The 18,702-nt window shown below is 39.4% G+C and overlaps 1 protein-coding gene across 1 annotated transcript in view; it reads left to right on the forward strand.

Annotated features, from left to right (window-relative positions):
• The window catches only part of LOC118613662, a 64,395-nt gene extending 54,330 nt beyond the window's left edge, over window positions 1-10,065 (forward strand). The window contains exon 3 of the transcript XR_004955633.1: window positions 9,832-10,065. The gene's annotated coding sequence lies outside the window, so the exon portion shown is untranslated. The remainder of the gene's footprint in view (window positions 1-9,831) is intronic.
• The last annotated feature ends 8,637 nt before the right edge of the window (window positions 10,066-18,702 follow it).

Consider the following 18,702-nt stretch of genomic DNA (forward strand, 5'->3'; position numbering starts at 1 on the left):
TTTTAGGAGAGAGGGAGAATAGGTGAAAGGTGATGAGTCCCAAAGTAGAAATAAAGAGACTGGCTTTGAAAGGGATAAGAGTTAATTCCTCTGTTATAACTAGAAGAGAGAAAAGAAATTACCACATTAGTTCAGGTCTCTAGGTAAGTTGAGATCTCCCTTGTCCAAAAAGACAAACCAAAAGAATCTTTTTCTGATCCCGTGTTGCACACTCCATGTCCTGTTTGTCTACTGCTGTATCCCAGTACCGACCTTTTAGAGGGCTCTCAATAAACATTCGTGGTCACTGAATAAATAGCTATAAATTATACAGTTCCCTCCCCTTAGTACCAAAAACTTCTGAGACTAATACTAAATGGTGAAAAAACAGGTAAAAAATGTCATTAAGCAAGAATTTAATAAGAGTTGAAATGACCCACAAATAATCACTCCTCAACCCTTGCTATTTAAATGGGGGACATAGACACATGTGGTAAAATAAAACAAAACGAAAAAACTAATTGCCCAGATAAAGGGTGGCAGAGCCCTCCTCCTGCAGCAGTCCTTGAACAAAAAAGACACAGGGTTGTAGTAGCCAGAGAGTTCAAGGTGACTGAGCAGGGAGAGAGAAATGGGTCCATGGCTTTCTGTACCAGCTGAGGGAGGCTGTGCTGTCTAAGATCAGGGGAGATGGTCCCTGCCTACTTCTGCTGGATGAAACCTTGTAGTGGTCTCCAAGTGCCACCCCTTCAAAAGAACAAGCTGGAGCATCCTCAGTAGAAAGCAATCAGGCCGTTTATAAATAAACATGAAACATTTTCATGTGAGGACCAGTGAAGGAACTAGGTATGTTTAAGCCTAGCAAACAGACTTAAGAGAACCATAATAGTGATTTTCAAATATGTGAAGAGCTATGATCTTTCTAGCACAGTTCCTCTAAAAGCTCAAAGCCAGCCGTTCTTTTCCTTACTTGGACCTCCAATTGATTAGTCCTACCTCCTTTTTACTATCACACTTCCTTCCCTCCCTGGCTAGCTCCAATTTCATAGGCCAACATAGTGATCAATTCCTTATTTATACCCTCAAATATCTCATTCTCTATCACCTCTCCGGTGCTTGTTTCAGGGCTGAAGGAAAGTCCAAATCCCAGGCATGGGATCAGGCAGCCTCTCATGGTCCAAGACTTTTCAATTCACAACTATCAAGAGGGAAACTTCCTCCCCGACACCTGTTCCGACTAACATAAGATACGATCCTCTTTCCCCGCCCCCCACCCCCGCCGACAATCACCCCAAGCTTAATTTTTCTTCATAGCCCTTCTTACCACCTGATATTACCCTTTTTGTTTTTTAAAGTGTATCTCCCCACTAGAAGGTAAGTTTATGAGGGCAGAGCATTTGAACATTTTCTTTACTGCTCTTAATCCTTACACTTAAAACAGTGCCTAATATGCAGTAGGCAGTCTGTCTAATAATGAATTCCTAAGGAGCCAAAGTTATTCAAAAGTGTAATGAACAGCTGCCTCAGAACTGCTGAAGTGTCGCTGAAGTGGGCAAGCAGTGAGGGAACATCTGGAGAGTTTGCTGGGTGTTAACTGAACCCAAGACCATGATTCTGTGAAATTATACTCCCTGGGGTCATTGGTATCTCCCTGAACACCAAACCCAGGGGGCCTTGTCAGTTATTATCTTTATGGATGAAGTTTCCTCTCCCTTCTTTCTGCTTAGGAGGTAGCACTGAGCTGACTGTGTCCACCACCCCTTTTCTGACCATCACGTGCACCCCTTCACTGGCTTCTTTTCCTCCTGCTGGACCTTACATGTAGGTGTTACCTAACACTGTTTTTGACCATCCTCTTAACACTCTCCCTAAACTTCAGTTAATCAGTATCTTTAGATTATATCAATAGTGTGAGAAAGATTAGCAAAAAGGCCAGAAGGAATTTTTAAAAAGCAAAACATGTTTTGCTTTGCATTTTAATGAAAGGTCTTGATTTTTCTTCAGAATATTTAGCTTCGAGCCCAGCTCTGCCACTTACCAGTTTTGTGTGTAAGTCTCCTAACTTCTCTGGGATTCCAGTTCTGCATTTATAAAATGGAGATCATAATGTCTTGCATCTTCATGTATGAAGTTTGTATGATGTATGTGTGGAAAGCTTTTATAAACTATAACGATCTAAAAACAGTTATATCTTGGCAGACCATTAAAAAAAAAAAGGGTCACTCAACCATTGTCCATAGGGAATAATAATTGATATTGGACTTGTTTTTTTATTTTTATGTACTTGTAAGGAGAAGGTTATACCAGTAGGTGCAAGATTGCCTTTTAGGCTTTACTTCAAGACCCAACCAAATCAATAATGCACTGTAATTGTCCATAGACCTAGGAATAAATTTGAAAATAATTAAAAAATATGCAGCTGACAGAATTGAACTGAAATGATTCCTTTGCCCAAAACAACCAGGGCTCCATTTCACTCCTAAAGTTAGGAGTGAAATGAATCCTTGAATCTTTATTCACACCACCCCTGCCTGTTTGCTGATAGTAATTGGAATCTGGCTGAATCATCTTCCTCAGTAAAGGGGGATCATTTGGGGTTTCAGGCAGGCACGTCCGCACATTCCTATGTAAGACAGAGGGGTTTCAACATACACCGGGCTGAGCTTTCCTTTGAGTTGCAGATTAGACAAGGAACACACCTTAGTTTAATTTTGTTTGTTAGTTTGTTTGTTGTTTTTGTTTTGTTTTCTCCCTGTGACATAAAAGTGTGCACTTCGAGGGGGAAAAAATCCTACTTGCTTTATGGTTGGTTCCATGAGAAGCCCAGCAATTTATTAAAAGTAGGAAACATTTTAAGCTGCTCAGCTGAGGTTTTAACAGCTCTTATCTAATTGTTAACCTATAGACCTCCCTAACCAGGACATTTGTGAGGGATGACTTCTTAACAGGATCTAAAATCAACCCTTTCCCAAAAGACCTGTTAAAAATTACACATTTGGAATTTTGTCCCAGCCTGACTCAGCTGCTGAATTTCCTTTTGATATTTCCCAGGGGGATGGGAGAGAGATAAACAGCCTATGCCATTTAATCTAGAACATTTTTAAAAATCTGGTATCAGATTTGAGTACTTGCTGAAGAGAGGATGATCAATTGTCTCAGTTTGCTTGGGAAGGAGGACTTTCCTAAAACACAAGTTGAGCTGATGATCCAAGAAAGGAAATCCCAGTTCGAATTACTCACAAGACAGATGCAGAAACTAGGGTCCAACAAAATGAAAGGATTTGTCCCGATATCACAAAAGTAGCTAACATTCACTGCATTGCTGGCACCAGAACCCAGATCTCCTAAGTCCTGGATCAGGGTTCCACTGACCCATTGTCCTTGCCTTTGGCAGTGAGAGATGGGGTCAACCATGTGGAAGAATTTAAGTTTAATTACTGGCTCATGGGCATTTGCTTACTTTATTTAATTTACATGTAAGCAAAGGGGAGGAATAATCCAAGTACATTCTAATAAGTGATCATGGGGATGCAAATGTTCTAAAGCAACATCAAAATAATGATCACTTCTATATCCATGTTTACAGCAGCATTATTCACAATAGCTAAAACATAGTAGCAGCCCAAGTACCCATTGACAGAAGAATGAATAAGCCAAATGGCACATACATACAATGGAATGTTATTAGGCCTTAAAAAGGAAGGAAATTCTAGCACATGCTACAACATGGATAAACCTTGAGGACATGATGCTAACTAAAGCCATTTACAAAAAGACAAACACTATATAATTCCACTTATATGAAGTACTCTTTGAATATTTGACTACTCTATAGTCAAAATCGTAGAGATAGAAGGGAGAATGGTGGTTGCCAGGGGCTCTGGGGAGAGAGAAATGGGCAATTAATATTTAATGGGTACAGAGTTTCAGTTTTGCAAGACAAAAAGAGTTCTAGAGATGGATCATGGCGTGGCAATGATTGTAAAACAACAGGTATGTTCTTAATGCCACAGCATTGTACACTTAAAAATGGCTAAGATAGCAAATTTTAAGTTACATGTATCTCACCATAAATTTTTTAAATGGAAAAAAATTTAAAAATAATAACTGCAAATAGTTCATCTATTCCATTGGTGCAATGTTTCTGTTAAAGAGGTCTGAAAGTGTTTTGCAGCCATTTATTAGCTTTGAGCTGTTTTGTCAAATCAAAGCACATTCTTTAGATAAGGAATTTGGTTTGCTTTGATACTTAATGACCTTCCCTTTAGCTAGAGCATAAAATTCCTAACACCTAGTGGGAGCTCATGGACTTGCTTGTAGTAGGTGCTCCATAAACATTTTCAAATAAAAAAATAACAACATCTATTTTGAACATTTATTCAGAGGTGAGTTTATTTTGAAGCTGATGAAGCTTAAGCTTCAGGACCTCTCACTTTAACAAGAACTTCACAGGCTCTGGGAGGTGCCTTAGCAATGTAATCACAGAGTCGCATATTCATATAAACTTGCAAAAGTAAGATTTGTCTTCTTTTTATTAAAGAGAGCCCCCTAAGTTGTATAATTTTCAGGTCCCACAAAATCTGGATCCACTGCTGTACTTACTGCCTTCCCGAGGACTGCGCAGACAGCTTTCCATGGTTGCCTCTTGTAATCCTCACAACAACCTTTGCGAGCAGGTGCTACTGTGATTGCCACTGCTCAGATGAGGAAACTGGATAACTTGACCACAGTGAGATGCAAGCATTTGCAAAATGTGAATCTAGCTCATATTAAATTAGGTGTGAGCTTTGTAAAACTATAATTTCACCTGATGTAACTGAATAACAAGGATGACGGCTGGTCTTTTTAAACAACTTATGATCAGGAAAAACATTTATTATACAGGCCCTTCCTAGCCCCACCTCTTGTTTAGTAGATGAAAGGAAATTTAGGAAGGAGGGGAAAATACAGAGGCCAACGCCGAAGAGGGGAGCAAAAGGAACAAAGATGTAACCCTATGTTAAGGGAGATTCTCTGCATCGCCCCCGACACCTCAGCTTTTTGTCCTTTCTTTTTGAGAGATGTGAAGTGGTGCTTGATCTCTGGGCAGGTCCCAGTTTGGTTCTCTATTATTTGAATCTGCCCTGTCCCCTAGGACTTCTAGTCTAAAAGCTCTACAGCTCAGAAGGCGGAAAGGAATCTTCCCTGTAAACATCCTCTGGGCCGCCCGGAAAAGGTAACCAGCAACCACTGCTTCCTGTCTTTATTCAGATTCTTGGAGCAAATCATACAATTTTCTATTCCTCTAAGATTTCTTAGGGCCCATGGGACAACGGAATTGAAAATGTCACAGAATTGAAAATATCCTCCTATTGAGGACCCTGCCTTGTCAGACTCAGGTTCTTTGGCTTAGAAACCTCATTCACTCTCCTGGCTTCCAGCAAGATGCTGGGCCTGGTGCTGGACTGGCACTTAAGGAAATGTTACAGACCGACTTCCTGCTACCCAGAGAAAATTCACCACGAAAGTTTTCTGTCCTGATTTCCCTATTTCTCACTGCAGTGTAATTACCACCCAGCTTGCTAAACCTAGGGCCACCTCTGCTAGTCTCTCCCTCCCTCTCATCCCAAATACAGTTGACCCTTGAGCAACACAGATTTGAACCACACGAATCCACTAATAGCATAGATTTTTTTTCAATAAATACTATAAATGTATTTTCTCTTCCTTATGATTTTCTTAATAACATTTCTTTTTTTTTTAGCTTACTTTATTCTAAGAATGTAGTATATAATACATATAACATACAAAATACATGTGAATTGACTATGTTATCGGTAAGAGTTCCACTCAACAGTGGGCTCTTAGTAGTCAAGTTTTGGGGGAGTCAAAAGTTATATCCAGGTTTTCTACTTCATTGGGAGTCGACGCCACTAACACCCACATTGTTCAAGGCTCAACAACGGTGATCAAGCGCCGTGGGTTTGCCTTCCTGTTAATGCCTAGAGTTCCCCACTTTCCATTTCTTTGCTGATACATTGTTCTCAGCCCTTCTCTTCTAGCGCCTGGGATATTATAACCACTTCCTGACTGGGTTCTCTACCTTTAGAGTCACTCTCTCCCAGAAGTGGATTTATCATTTAGTAATAAGTCCTCAACTCTAGGACGCCTTGCTAGCATCAACAGACTGCTTTTAAGTGCTTCTACCTAATTTTGTATTTGTGACTATATTCCTTTTCTTAAAGAAGACTCCCAAAACTATGTTTGCTTCAGAACTCTCAAAACAGGATCTTCCCCACGCCTATCCATTTTGCATTCAGCTGCCAGATTAATCTTTTTGTTTTTTTAATAGACTTTATTTTCTAGAATATTTTAGGTTCACAGAAAAATTGAGCATATAATACAGAAAGTCCCTTTATACTTCCTACTCCTACATAGGCATGGCCTTCTCCACTATGGAGACCCCACACCAGAAGGGTACATTTGTTACAACTGATGAACTATGGTGACACATCATTATCATCAAAGTCCATACTTTACATTTAAGATTAATCTTTTTTAAAAATAATATTTCTTCATGTTACTGTCCCACTTTAAAACTTTCCATTAAAATGTTGCCCGTTTCTCTAAAGTTTATCTCCTTACTCGAACATTCAAGGTTCTCCATAATCTGCCCCAATTTTGGGCTTTGAATTTATTTCCAATAATCACCTATACACACAGAGGGAGGAAACTCCAAGCAGGCCATTCCTATTGTCACCTCGCAGCTTTGTTCACATCACCTCCACAGAGTACGGTTAAATTTAACTCGACAAAGATATGCTGAGACTTAATATAGGATGTCCATCTGCATCCAGTCTGACCATCAAAATCATACTTTGTTAATGAAACCGCCCCCCCCCCACACCTCCGACTATCCTCTTTGCTGAAACCCTGCTTGCCATAATAGCAGTAGTTTCCAGTTGGGGGGATTTAATGGACCAGTAAGACTTTTTAAAATAATAATAAGCCTAATATAGGATTGTTAACTTTTTGTTCTGCCAAAATAAGGACTTAAAATTTAAAAATGTCATTACAATTATCTTTTTAAAGAAAAGACTTTCATCACTCAAAAAATATAAAAGGCATAAGCTCAAAATTTTTCTTTACTGTGTGAATGACTCAGTAGTGAAAACCACTTAGACCGGCATTGGGGAGTGACTCTGTAACACTTCTGTTCTCCACCACCTGTGTAGCTCTTACTCACTAACTGCCTTGGGCTATACTTTCTGTTGTTGACTCTTTATTTAACTTCTTGTGCACATATGTCATTTCCTCAATTAGAAGATAAACTTTATAAAGAAACTGCATAGGAACTGTAACTTTAACTCCCCAGCAAGACCATGCACCTAGAAAATGTTCAATAGTTATCGAATGAATGAATTAGACTTGAGTAGGCTTTCTAAGCCTAAGTAACCAATAAATCTCCTCTTAATGGAGTATGAGCACCCCATCCTGAGGCAATTTCTTTCAATAGACTTCTTTAAAAAGAGTTAAGCTATACAAATTGCTTTGCTTTTGAGTGAAACCTGAAAAAAAAAATCTGATATAAAAAAAGTAAACAGTTTCTTCCTCAGGGCAGTAGCAAGCCCCAGCAAAGAAAACCAAAACACAAACACACCTTTTGTAACCTGTTATTTAATGTATCCCAGTTATTTGGGGCTTTGTTGGTAGGCATGCACGCAGTGTGTGTGCCTCTCCAACTTGACCTGACTTGATAGGGTGGTTGGTTTTCCTTCTATGTCTCTCAATCATATACCTAAAGCCTCCATAATGCCTAAATTGTTTCTTTCTCTACCTGGATGATTTAAAAAGAGAAGGAAAGAAGGTTAACATCTTCCTGGACAAGTTTTGGTCCAGAGCAATGTAGTAAAGTATCTTTCATTCAACATCTGGAATCATCTTTCAAAATGCAAGTGAGGTAAGGTCATATCCCTGATTAAAATGTTCATTGCCTTTCAATTTAATTCCATTCAACAGTGATCGACTGGGTACCCGCCACCTGCTAGGCCCTGTTCTAGATGTTGTGGACACATCAGCAGATAAATCAGACATGAATTCCTGCCTTCCTGAAGCTAATGGAAGGGAATAAGGGGAAGACAAACAAGAAACATAATAAACAAACAAACAAACAAACAAACAAACAAATAATGTATTATACTATGTTAGGTGAGAGATACAAAGGAAACTAACTGGAGCACGAGGGTTGTTATACTTTAGATGGGAATGCCCGTGTAAGCCCAGTTGAGAAGGTGACTGCAGTGAAGACTTGGAGAAGGTGAAGGGTGTGGGCCACATGTCTTCCTGGAGTCTCTTCTGGGAGAAGAGGAAATGCCTTCCTAGGGATGATCTCACCTGGTACCTTTTGACCTCATCTCATCCACACTAGCCCTCCCTCACTGCTCTCCAGCCACCCTGGCCATCTTTTTCTCACCTCAGGCTTCGCTCAAACTGTTCCATCAGCTCAACATTCTCCTTTTTCGTCCTTGGTCCCTGGACAAACTCCTCATCCTTCAGGTCTCAATCTAAATGCCACTTCCTCAGGTGGCCTTGCTTTACCCACTCAATCTATTATAACTTAGGTACCCTCCCATAATTATTCTTAAAGCCCTCCCTTCCGAAAATGAACGATGCGTGCATAAATAAACAAACAAAAAGAGCCAAAAAGCGATAATCTCATTGAGAACAGGGATCCTGGTTTGTTCATTTATCCTCAGTGCCAGGCACATCGTTGAACATATTTGATAGACGTTCTCTTCATAAATAAGCTTCATTATCATATAGATATGAATATCATATATCATTATTTCAATAGATACAAGGATCAAGTTGTGGCTTGCTTAAACTTAAGTATCATCATCAACATCATCATCATCATCAATAAACAAGATAAAAAAGAAGTATGACACATTAAATTGCGTTATGAGGAATGAATTCCCTCCCCTCTTCACTGTTTCAGCAGAGAAACCCTTCCTCCCAGATGAAGTAGGTCTTGGATTCAGATCTGGGCCCAGATGGGCCCTTTCAGCACCCTCTTCCACCCAGTGAGGGGTCAGACGGTACCTTCCTAACTTCTTGTGAGTCTTGGTTTTCTCAGCAGGAGAGTCCTTACACAACGGAGAATTTTGCTTCCTCTTCTTCCTCGAGTCTCAGTTCAGCAGTTCTTCAGTTTACTCTGTACCTCGAATACTATAAGAAGGATAAATGTATCCATTTATTCCTTACCTCATTTCAAAATGCATCTTTGGTGACTTATAAAAATCATGCAATATAATTGAAACAAAAGAGATAAATCATAGCAAGGAGAAAATGACAGTAAAGTGATGCTAAAATTAAGACATTACACAGAAATTCTAACCCTAGGGATTCGAGCAGAAGGATCACAAATGTGGCTCTGAGCAATGAAGGAACCAGACCAGTCATAACATTCACGTATTTTGTAAACTACATACCAAGGGCTCGGGAGATCTGAGACTTGAAAGACCTCTCTCCCATGCACCCTCAAAAGGGGCACTGATACCAGGAATAACATTTAAAGCAAGTGAGTTTCCAAAAGCTGTTTCTTATAGTGACACGGAGCCTTAAATTAGGTCTCATCTGTGAAGCCAAGTCCTCAAAAACTCAGTTCTTTGAGGGAAAAAATGATGTAGTTCAAATATGAAGTTTTTTAATTATCTGATTTGATTTAGAAATTAAGTTTAAAGCATCTAAAACAAACAAGGAACTGCATTCTTCCACAAAACTTATTATTATTTTTCCCCCAATCAAGCAGCAGAGAAATCAAGAATACATCGTCTGGCAGGGACCTAACATGTTGAAACTCTATTTCTGCAGGTCTACACACCTAAGAGCTTGGCCTCTGTTTGTGGAAACGAGGATTCCTAACCGGCCAGGTGCCTGCATGGACCTACCTCTGTAAGGAGGCAGACCAAGGTGTTTCCATGGTCAAGAACCAGATTTTCTTCAGAAAACAGTTCCCATTTGCTTTAACATACAAATAACAAATGGACAGTCAAAGCTTCATGGAGCGTGACCACCATGTGACATAAATAACAATCTTCCCACAAACATATCATACATTCCACAGTTAAATATAAATTTAGTTTTCTATTATCCTGTTTTGGTTTATTCATCCTGTACCTCCCCACTAGATAGTTGGGAAGTGACTGTTAAAAACAAAAACAACCTGCAGAGAAAAAGTCATTTTGGATTAATGGCTGGGCCCTAGGCTATTGGCTCAGTGTTTGATTTGGCTCTTTCCCAAACCAGTCCTATGTAGGAGATGGGTCACCTCATATAGCATTCTCCACGAGCAGCGTGATTTTGTTTTTTAAAAAATATGTACTCTTGGTAGGCTGTCAAAATGAGTTGTACTTAAGGTATGCGTTATTCAGAGTTAGAAAATTTTTTCAGCACTGCTGAAGTCTTTATTTCTGACAACACATTAAGAATTCGACACAGTAATTTTATTGTTTTAGCTGTTGCTTTTATTATTACTCATGCAACTTTTCTGGGGTGGGGAGGGGGAGAACTGATGATTCCGCCCCCCCCCCACTATGTTTCGTGTGTGTGAATTTTTTTTTTTTTTAACTTGGTTTGGGATGAATGTGCATAATGATTCACCATCTGGTGTCCAAATATTTTTACAGACATGAATCCAAATACCACAGAGTCATTGCCATGGCTCAGGTTACATGGGTCTTTTTCTCAGGCAGATTTTATTAAATGTGATTATTCCTGAACTATGAGAATCTCAGCCAGGAACCTTAAGATTTTGCCTTGAGAAGAAAACTTGCCGTGTTGACCAATACAAAAAAAAGATGGAAGCGAGACCTCCTCCTGGACCTAATTTCAAAAATAAATAAATAAATAAAAGACTTTGATTTTTGTTATCATACTCAGCAGTATGCAAACTGAATCAAAGTGACGACTTCTGCTGCATTCCTGCCGTAATCATCATTGGTGGAAGCAGATAAGGTGCGAGTAAGCTCTGCGGGAATCAAATTTCAGCCCTGTCAGAGGTAATCAGAACTGTGGTCTTAAAACAAAGGCTCCACTCCACCTCTTCAGTCAGAGGACAGTTCATTTCCCCATCCCCCAGGCACTAAGGGAAAAGAAGGAGTATGTTTGCAAGAGCAAAATAAAACCAAACAAAACAAGAATGGTAAGCTTGGGCGGTGTTTCCCCGTTTACACCAGGGATCAATCTGTCTACATTAAATGCTTGACTTCCTCCTCCTCCAATATAATAATGGCAATAGATTTTTAGAGAACATGGCTTGCAGTTTTAAAAAATTTAGATTCTCCTCTTAACCTTGTGTAAAGAAACTCGGTTAGTGAGTCTCTGCATTATCATGGAGCTCCTAGGTCAACACCATGTTGCAAAGACACAGGGGTTAAAAAGAACACTTTTCCTAAAAGAAAAAAGTATATTTACTCAAAAGGTTACCCGAATTTTTAAGAGCACAGAGAAAATTTCTTCTGTTAGTATGTGCCAGCCACATGAAAAAAATTAGAATTCCCTCACAAAGTTAAAAATCAGAGCAAACAGACCCAAACAGAATGATGTAGCCTTGCAGCTTCCAGCTTTGCTAGTGAAACTAATTGGGATGTCCATTAAAATAATCACAGAACTCAGCTTGTTCGTTGCTCGTTACTGGTAAGACTGTCTTAGAATGACTAGAATTTGATGCAGCTGTCTTGGAAAGAAAAGGAAAGATAATACTCCCATTTCAGCTATCGGCAGGCAAACTAAGGTACAGTGGAAATTAAGCAGCAGTGCCAGGCTCACTGAAAGTCGGTGAGCTGAAGATAGGTCAGAAATAGAGGAGGAAGTGTAGACACTGGTGATAAGGCAATAACTGGAGGAAATTAAAACCCAATAGTGTGGGAAAAAGAACAATTAGCCAAGACAGAGGAGCAGGAAGGAATACAGAATGAATTACAATCAGAGGAAACGAGCCAGAAACAAAAGAGAAGGACTGGCTGGGTGGGGCCTGAGAGGAATCAGGAGAAGTGACTTAGGAATGCAGGCTTTCTTTTGGGTCCTATCAGGCCTTATTGTTTGGTTGCTGCGGCTCAGAATTTAACCCCTTTATACCTTGGAGTGTCAAACTCCAAGGCAGCTATCTTTATTCTGTAGCTCTTTGAGATCGTTATGTGAATATTATGAATTTCTGATAAGAATGATTTTATGATTAGTTTAGGAAAACCTGCGCCCCCCCCCCCACCATAAAGCAAAAGTTAAAGCTTGGATCAGTCAGCAAAATATTTCCTTTAGAAACTATAAAAAACATTTACAGCACAAAGTACCAATTAGCAAATGTAGGTAGTTTAAGAACATATTCATAAAAATGAAAATTTTTAAAAGAAAATATATAATCGTGTTTAAAAGTAATTCATAGGATTATCAAAATTACCTAAGGGGATGGAATGTTCTTTAAGTAGTAGAAGGTGATAGAAATAAGGATTGCGATTCTATGAAAAAAAGAATTTGCTTATTCTTTCAATCAGTGTGTTTATCACCTATGACTATTGGCATAAGAGAAAAAGATTTACTGTGAATCCAAAATAAAATTGTTGTTGACTCATTCCTAAAAATCGATTGGCAGAAAGCTAAGAGGAAGCTCAACTTTAATCAGCCAAGATGTTAAAATCATGGGAGAAAGGCTGGCAGAAGGATGAACCACAGCAGCTAGAGTTATTGTAAAGAAGGGGGAAGAGTTGATTATAAAGTAGATGAGGATGCTAAACAGGATTAGAAGAACCTGGTACTATTATAAATGGCTGATTGAGAAGGCAAAGTGGATAATAAGGCAAATTAAGTATTCTTAGAAATCCTCTGTGATGAGGAAATGAATTAACTGCTCAGACAAACTAATAAATGAATAAGGATAAATAAGGATGTCCACAAGTTACCAGGGAAAAACAGAAGGCTCTTGATTTATACAACCACCACACTTAAAAAGACTTTTTTTTTTAAAGGAAGGGGAGGAGCCTTTGAAACAATACTAAGAGGGTGTAAAAGTGAACTGAGAAAATCTAAAGTTGACAGTGATGGAAAGCTGGCTTTAGGAAAGGCCACAGCAATAAAAGATTCTTAAATAGTTTAAAATGACTTTGAGTGAGAGGTAACATTCTGGAATTGGAAAAAATGAACTAGGTTTTATTTTATTTTACTTTAGTTTTGTGATCTTGTCTTCTTGAGGCCAATAAAATGTATCAGAAATGAAAACAGTGTCAGAAGAGTGATAAATCAAGAGCAATTAGAAATTTCCCTCCAATAAATTAACATTACTTAAGAAGAGACACTCCTCAGGAGGAAGAAAAAGCTGCAGAGATTAATACTGCCTTAATGCAGTGTTTGGATGGCTCCTTGGAAAGACAGATGCCTGAGGAAATCAGAGCCAAATAATCCTAGCTCGTTTCTAGATGTGGACCAGGGAAGAAGCCAAAAATTGCTTCTGGGCAATTGAACAACTTAAAAGTGTAGATAAAGCATCAGGGTGAAATTACCAAATGCTTAGACATATATGAATTTAGAAAATAAAACAATATAATTTTGAGAAAAGTTACCTCAATTAAAATCCTATAGTGGATTTTGGAAATTAATATTTGTACAGAAGACTGTACAATAAATGAACATTTATTGGCACTGTCAACATATTCTTCAAATATTATTTGTTAACTAACATCATAGAGTCTGGTAAGGAAGAATTAAGAGCAGATTAAACAACTCCTCCCCACTTTGAAATTCTAAGACTCTCAAGGAGTTGACATCATTATAGACATAAAAATTCCCACAAGCTTGGGCATCCAATAATAGGAAAGCACATGCATTATACAGTGTATGCATGAGCAAGAGAATCTCGATCTCAGATTCATCTAAAAAGAGAAGACATCATAGAAAAGGGTGCACATAAAGAAATACTTGAAGAGAGATGATGGAACAAATGTCTTGGCAGACAGGGAAGAAAAGACAGGGCATTTCGGATATAGGAAGAGCTTCAGAGAAGGCCTAGAGCCAAGAGTGGGAAATTTGACCGAGGAACCCAGAGCAGGGCTTGATAAGAACATGAGTTTAGTGAGGAGTGATGGAAAAGGTTAGATATTCTAGAAGGGGCCTTCTAGAGTGAGACAAGCTGGGTTTGAAATCCAGCTCCCTAGTTGTAAACTTCTCTGTGCTTTGGTTGCCTCCCCTTGAAAATGAAATTTTACTAGAAACTATCTTAAGAATTATTCTAAAAGTCAAGTGAGATAAGATGTGAAAAATAAGAAACTCAACAGTAACTATGGCTATGAATAAATTGTAGTCAATCTGAGGACGAGGACACACACCTTGACTTCCTCGCATCATCTCTAGCTAATTCTCTGTTGTCTTTCAAACTGTTTACAGTCTCTAAAGACAACAGCCCCACTTGGCTCGCTCTTTTCGAGAGATGGTGGGAAGGCCTATTTTACCTTCAATTTCCCTTTTTTTCCACTAAAAATCTATTCCACTTCTTCTCCATATGACCTCCCCTTTCTGTTTTTGTGGACACAGAGCCCCCACTCCTTTCCAAAGCTAACCTCTTTCTTGTCCCCTGCATTCATTTCCTAAAGGGTCCTGCAGGATGATCAACGAGCCCATCCCCCCTTTCCAGTTGTAGTAACCCCTTCATTGTTCTTTCTCTTCAGTCTCTAGTCATGCTCAAGTTTTCTCTGGCTTTCCACGCCTTTCCCTCTGATGGGCATGGTTAGCACTGCACACTTCTTTCCTTTCCTGTATAAGCCAAACTCCCCTCTATTTGAGCTTTGCCTCTTACTCTGCTGGCATTGCTGGTTTGATGGCCACTAAAGCATAATCTAACAGATTTTTCTCCATCTTATTCTATTCTAGCTTCTTGTGATTCTGAGTTTACTTTCTCAGAAGCAGATTCACTCAGACTAAAAGGAGGCGGTGACGAGAGCCGATATTCCTGCTACACTAAAACAGGCATTTCCTCTCTTTTCTGACTGTTCCTCTCAGTCTTCTTTTCTCAGGCTGTTCATGTACACACCCCCAAAGATTCTAGATGTAGTTTATTCAGTTTCTCGCCCTGTACTTCCTCTAGACAACCACATTCAAGCTCATGACTTATCATTCCTTCACTACCGTCCTGAGGTTGGAATTTCCAATTGTCTTTTGAAAATCTCGTGTTGCCTTTTTCATCCATTTATTCATCCACTCAATAAATATTTATCGAGTGTCACTGAAACATGTCTAAAACCATCTAATCACTTCTCTTTATCTCCATCCCCACCTGCGTTTTGACCTGCATTTTCTCTGGAGAAATGACACCTTGATCACTTCCCCTGAATGAGGATGTTAGAAGTCATCTTCAACCTCCTCACCTAGATGGCTACTGAGTCAGGTGGCGGTATATACTGGCTACTCTTACATATGCCCACTGTTCTTTCGAGATGCTAGAGGCTAGCTTATTTCTTAGGGAGGGGGGGGGAGCTACTTCTATTTCTCTTTGCAATCTCCCAAAGTGAGTTAGTATAGTTTCTAGGACTGAGTGGAACTCCATAAATATTGTTTAATTATACTGAGTTGAAATCATTCATGAAGTGATCGATAGTTATGGTAAGGATCTTAGAAGACATTTAATTCTTTGGAAAAAAATGCAAATTCACTTAGTTATCAATTAATACCTGCAATTAAAGATACCAAAATTCTGTAGAAATGTGCAGGAAAATTGTGTAAGAAAATATTAATTTTGAAGATGGAAGTGGACTTGTTCAGAGAGAAGACTATCCTTTGTTTAGCAAAAAACCTTGGATATCAAAGATGCAATCACCAAGGTTAAATTGCCTTGTATAAGAAAAGTATCGAGAATTGAAGACTGAAAACCAAAAGGGAAGAGAACAGAGGAAGAGAAAGAGGAGCTTAGAGAAGTGAAGTGAGCCAATGATGTTATCAGGGACCTCGACAAAGAAAGCCGGAACATGGTTAAGAATGGCTGAGTGAGTTTTAAACAGAGGGGTGTCCAATATATGGTTTAATGTTATTGGCTGTGCTGTGCTATAATCTGATATAACTCTCATTGTTCTTTCCTATATTTTATATATTTTATTTTTTTAATTGAAGAAATGATTTAAATCCCCCCCTCCCATCAACTGCCTCTCTCCCCCTACCCTCTGGTAACCACTAGTCCATTGTCCATGTCCATGAGTCTCTGTTTCCTGTTCATTTGTTGCTTTTAAGTTTATATCCCACATATAAATGATATTATGTGATTTTCGACTTTTTATATCTGGCTCATTTTGCTTAGCACGATTATCTCGAGGTCCATCCATGTTGTCACAAATGGCAGTATTTCATCTCTGCTTATGGCTGAGTAATATTCCATTATATATTTGTACTTTAGATAATCATCTATCATAGGTCAGTTGCTTCCACATCCTGGTCACTGTGAATAATACTGCTATGAACATTGATGTGCAAATATCTTTTCGGATATGAGTTTTCAAGTCTTTTGGGTAAATATGCAGTAGAAGGATTGCTGGACTGTCTGGTAGATCAACTCTTAGTTTTTTAAAGAACCTCCAGACTGTTTTCCATAGTGGCTGTACCAATTTGCAGTCCCACCAGCAGTGTATGAGGGTTCCTATTTCTCCGCATTCTTTCCTATATTTTAGAACCTCAATAAAAGTCCGCTATGTGGCACCCTAAGTCAGTGGGTGTGGCAGCCATGTAATAGGCCACTCAGAACTCTATTGAGGAGAACCTGATATAAACAGTGCAGACATGTCAGCCTCCAGCGGTTGCACCTTTGGGACCCACTGCAGTGTTTACACCGAGGTCACTGCCTCCATGGGTCCACCAGCTAATGAGTGAACACAACGAGAAACTATAATTGGGCCATTTCTGCTCAATGCAGGACTCCTCCAGTGGGTGATTTTTGCTCTAGATTGCCCCCATCTGCCTGCTCAGGATCTCCTCAAGCTGGGCTGTGGCCTGAGGCAATTCTTTTCTTCCCTTTCTCTCTTCACGTGTATCAGACCTGCATCATGGTTCAAGGTCCCCCCACCTACTCTAGCTCTACCTCTCTCTCCCTTTTATCCTTAACAAGCATTTTCCTCAAGGGATCTTTTGTAGCTCTAATTCTGTCTTGATGACTGAATCTCAGGGGACCTGAACTGACAGAATGGAACTTTTTTTTTTGGATAGTGTGTGGGGAAGTGCAGGAATTGGAGCAGTTTTCAGGGTGGTGTGACACTGTATGGAAAAGGGACAGCACGTACAGGAGAAGAGACATTGAGTAAAGATCGAGAATTTGGCAGAAGTGAGAAGCTGGAGACCAGAAGTGACTAGGAGAAGAACAGCCGTCAGAGAATCTCTAGAAATTTGGAGAGAGATGCTAGGTTTCCCATTTCATTTTAATCTTAAAGGATAAGGTAACTTCAGCTGCTGAAGGACTTTCTGGGATATCTGGGCATTTTGTGTGTGACCAGGTCACAGCAAGAAACTCGTAATATGCTTTGTGAAGGGAGACCTGCAACTCGAGGGGAGTGGAGAGTGGTAAGAGAGTGTTCATAGAGCTTGTCGTTGTACCTGTAGCACCTACCACAGGGCTTGGCAAAGAGGAAGCTAGTGAAACCTCTAAGTGAGCACAGATTTCCTGATCTGGACGGATTACATTAAGGACACTCAATGAACTTGTGAATAATGTCACCAAATCACAGTTAGTAATCATTAAGAAATTTGGGAAAAGAAAAAAGGTTATGAACTAGGAATTGAACAATGTCTGTGTGGTATTCCAAACAAAGCCAGGATGATATGCTTTGTTAACTCAGAGTATAAATACATTAATATCACTTTTACATTTTAATGTAATTTCTTGATTCTTCAGGGTTGTCTGTATCTCTCTGCATTAAGGCTACCTCTTCCTCTGTGCAACAACCTCAAGACTCACTTGGTGTAAAGGGGGGATCAGAGAGTGCTGATATTTTGGGGTACTCTAAGTGCTGCTTTCCATGTATTTTATCAAGCTCTGTTTACATAACTAAGAGAGTCTGCTAAAGGGACTTCTCCTGAGTAGAGAAAGTCTGCTCTATGTTCTGGTATATGTTTTAAACATCTCTCAGACACCCTATTACCCCAAAATGCCACATGTATTCTACTAACTAATGACCAGTTATTTCATGAGAGGTTCAACAAGATTCTATAATCGATTATAAAGGCAGTTACAATAGCTGTTACATGTCATATGATGAATAATCGAAGAACTACCAGTGTTTCATTGAGGATATACGGCCCTGCACGGCCACAAGATATATAAAATGAGAGCACCTATAAAAATTTACTATTTATGGTCTTAGTTCTGAACTCATAGCAGACTTTTATTATCCCTCTTAACCGTTTCTCCTCTACTCGTGACCCTCTAAGCTAATGCATGTCCTGTTTGATGTCCTTCTTCTGTTCTCTGTTGTACCTTTGAACTTGACATTCACCCCATTTCCAGTCTAATATGACCTTGGCTCCTTCCGGCAAAGACTCTGGTCCTCCCCTCTATAGGGCTGCATTTAACTAGTTCAGGTAAACACCCTTCCTAGGTAAAATGTAAGATCTCTCAACTGGTGCTCCACTTCTGGGGATGGGACACCTAGTAATTCTGCTACTGGAAGTGGATACTGGGGAAGGCATGAACTGACATTCTATGTCTTCGAATATTTAGAAGAG

This window comes from Rousettus aegyptiacus, unplaced genomic scaffold (genome assembly GCF_014176215.1).
Source record: "Rousettus aegyptiacus isolate mRouAeg1 unplaced genomic scaffold, mRouAeg1.p scaffold_m13_p_1, whole genome shotgun sequence".
Classification (NCBI taxonomy): domain Eukaryota; kingdom Metazoa; phylum Chordata; class Mammalia; order Chiroptera; family Pteropodidae; genus Rousettus; species Rousettus aegyptiacus.